The 3,190-nt window shown below is 46.1% G+C and overlaps 1 long non-coding RNA gene across 1 annotated transcript; it reads right to left on the bottom strand.

Moving 5' to 3' along the window:
• On the bottom strand, nt 2,475–2,806 carry LOC110435299. The gene is made up of 2 exons (XR_002452926.1): nt 2,767–2,806; nt 2,475–2,691 (listed from the first exon to the last, which is right to left on the bottom strand). It is a non-coding gene; the product is annotated as an uncharacterized LOC110435299 (long non-coding RNA).

Below are 3,190 nucleotides of genomic sequence, written 5' to 3'. Positions count from 1 at the left end.
GACCAAGTCACGAAAGTCTCAAGCTGCCACGACCCAAAAATGGTGGCTTACTGCAAGGAAGTACGCAAACTTGAAGACAAGTTCCATGGCCTCGAACTCATTCACATCACACGGTGATACAATGAAGTGGCCGACGAACTTGCCAAGATTGCGTCCACTCAAGGCACTATCCCACCAGACGCGTTCTCAAGGGATCTATTTGAACCATCTATCAACCTAGGCACGGGGGCAACCATCGAGACCTCCGCTCCCGAGCCCACTGACACGATCGAGGCCCTACTGGCAGCAGCAGAAGTGATGGAAATCGAGCAACCCCCGCCACACTCCAGTCGACCATTTGATTGGCATATGCCCTTCCTCGACTGCCTGATCTGGGGTGAATTACCAGAAGATCGAACTGAGGCCCACCGTATCGCTCGACGATCCAAATCATACGTGATCTACAGCGACAACAAAGAACTGTACCGGCGAAGCCCGACCGGGATCTTGCAGCGCTGCATCATCGTAGAGGAAGGTCGGAAGCTCCTCGAGGATCTACACTTGGGGGCTTGTGGCCACCACATGGCTCCCAGAACCCTCGTCGGCAATGCCTTTCGACAAGGCTTCTACTGGCCAAAGGCCATCGCTGATGCCATCGAGCTTGGTCGTTCATGCCACGGATGCCAACTCTACGCCAAGCAAGCCCACCTCCCCACTCACACTCTACAAATGATCCCCATCAATTGGCCATTTGCGGTATGGGGCCTTGACCTCGTGGGCCCCCTCCAAAAGTCAGCAGGAGGGTACACCAATTTGCTGGTGGCCATCGACAAGTTCTCAAAATGGATCGAGGCTCGACCCATCACAAACATCCGCTCCAAGCAGGCTATCCTCTTCTTCACCGATATAATCGACTGGTTTGGGATACCCAACGTCATCATCACCGACAATGGGACACAATTCACTTGCAAATAGTTCTTGGATTTCTGTGATCGGCATCACATCCGCGTGAACTGGTCTGCAGTAGCTCACTCTCGAACTAACGGCCAGGTCGAGCGTGCCAACGGCATGATTTTGCAAGGGCTCAAGCCTAGAATCTACAGCCGGTTGAAGCAGTTCGGCAAGAAACGGGTCGAGGAACTTTCCTCGGTCCTGTGGAGTTAAGGACAGCACCAAGCAGAGCCACGAAATACACCTCGTTCTTCATGGTCTGTGGCTCTGAGGCCGTGCTTCCAACAGACCTCGAGTATGGATCACCTCGACTCAAAGCCTACAACAAGCGGACAAACAAGGAGACCCGAGAGAACGTGGTCGACCAACTCGAGGAAGCTCGAGACATGGCCCCCAACTCAGCAAGATATCAACAGAAGCTTCGACGCTACCACGACAAGCACGTACGCAAGAGGGACCTGAACGTGGGCGACCTCGTCCTACGCCGATGGCAAAGCAATCAAGGACGCCACAAGGTGACTCCACCTTGGGCCCATACGTGGTGGCGAAAGTCCTAAAGCCTAGGACGCACAAGCTCGCGGATGAAAAGGGAGCAGTCTTCACCAACACGAGGAACATCGAACAGCTACATCGCTTCTACCGCTAGAACTTCGAGGCCTTGTATTTCATATGCATCTTGTACCATTGAGGCTCTGTGAATGAGTGCTTGAATGAACGAAAATAGTTTCTCAGGAAATAGATTATGTGACCTTTAAATTTTGACATTCAGAGGTAGTCTCGACTATGACTCATCATAGCCGAAACTCCCTCGAGGGCTAGCTGGGGGGAACCCCACCCACAGGCTCCTAAAAATCGAACATTTTTTCAAAAAGCTCGACATTATCTTGTTAAGCCCTAAGGAAATCCCTCACGGTGGAGTAGTAAAGACACCTCGATCCCCTTAAGGCCACTACAAGAAATATGTGGTTTTTTGACATTCTATTATGTCACAATATATGGAATTTTTGTCACAATTTAAGATTTGTGACATTCAGTTGACGAAAATCCAAACGTCAAAAAACCACCATCATAAATTTGTTATATGATGTTTTTATATTTCATGTCACAAGTGTATGACATTGATTTTTTGTCACAAGTCCTTAGCCATGCTATGTAGGCAGCTGACATGCATTGACGTGGCAAGAGAGAAAAATGTCATAAAATTGAAATAAGACCTGTAAAGGCCCATGTGGCTGGCAGGCTTATAGCAGGCCAGAACAAAAAATAGCCCACTTGTTTTGTAGTTTTTAGCCCATTTAGCTTTTTCATATTTTTATTTTTAGCCCATGTTTAGTGGAGTAAGGTTCAGCCGACACTTTTTTTTATTTTTCTATCAACCCATTTAGCTTTTTAGTATTCTTATTTTTAGCCCATTTGTTTGAGTTAAATTTGGCCCACATTATTTTTTTGCCCATTTTCTACAGACCTTTTTAGCTTTTAGTCTAACAGCAAAGCAATTTGTTTCCATGAGAACCCTTTTCAATCAGCATTAAACCCTACTCTGAGAAGCCATAGTACTGTATTAGTGTACCAATGCAAATTCAGTGGCCAGAGACAAAAATAAAATAGTGCTACAACATCATAGATACAATGACAAAGCCAAATCCAAGTTCTGATTTACATCATTACATCTCTCTTCTCGAGTATCTTCTAAACACTAGTAACTGATGGGAGCGTCCTCTGCATTTAGAGCATCATCTGCTGCTTGTTCTCCATGGAGACCTGCACAGGAGATGGAAACAATGGTGCATAGCAACCCGAAGCTTACATGATACAAGAGAGGACAAAGAAAACTACCTTAAACCTTTTGGAGTGCTTGGTCTTTAGAAAACTACCTGTATATTTGACAAAAAAAAGGGTTGCAGATTTATAACTTGGCCCAAAGATAATACAGAGAGGACATGGATTTAGGGAAGTTACTTGCCTTCTATCTTTTCCCCCAAACAACACCTGTACGCTACTGCAAAAGCACCAATGATTCACAAGATATTAGCATTTAGTACAGTACCAAACTAAGAGTGATTCGAAGTAATTAGCCAGATCTGTAGCCTAGACTAAATCAAATACCGAGATTGCAGGAAAAGGAGAGATGTGAAGGACATAGGATAGAGGATAGGGGTAGAACTCACCGGTATGGTTGTGCGCTTGTATGCGCTGAGTTGAAAGGGTGAAATCCCAAGTTTGGTTTTGGTAATGACACCAAGTTGCTAATTCCTTGTGT

This window comes from Sorghum bicolor, chromosome 5 (assembly GCF_000003195.3).
Source record: "Sorghum bicolor cultivar BTx623 chromosome 5, Sorghum_bicolor_NCBIv3, whole genome shotgun sequence".
Classification (NCBI taxonomy): domain Eukaryota; kingdom Viridiplantae; phylum Streptophyta; class Magnoliopsida; order Poales; family Poaceae; genus Sorghum; species Sorghum bicolor.
Note: the sequence above shows the minus strand (reverse complement) of the source record. Positions and strands in the feature narration are given on the sequence as shown.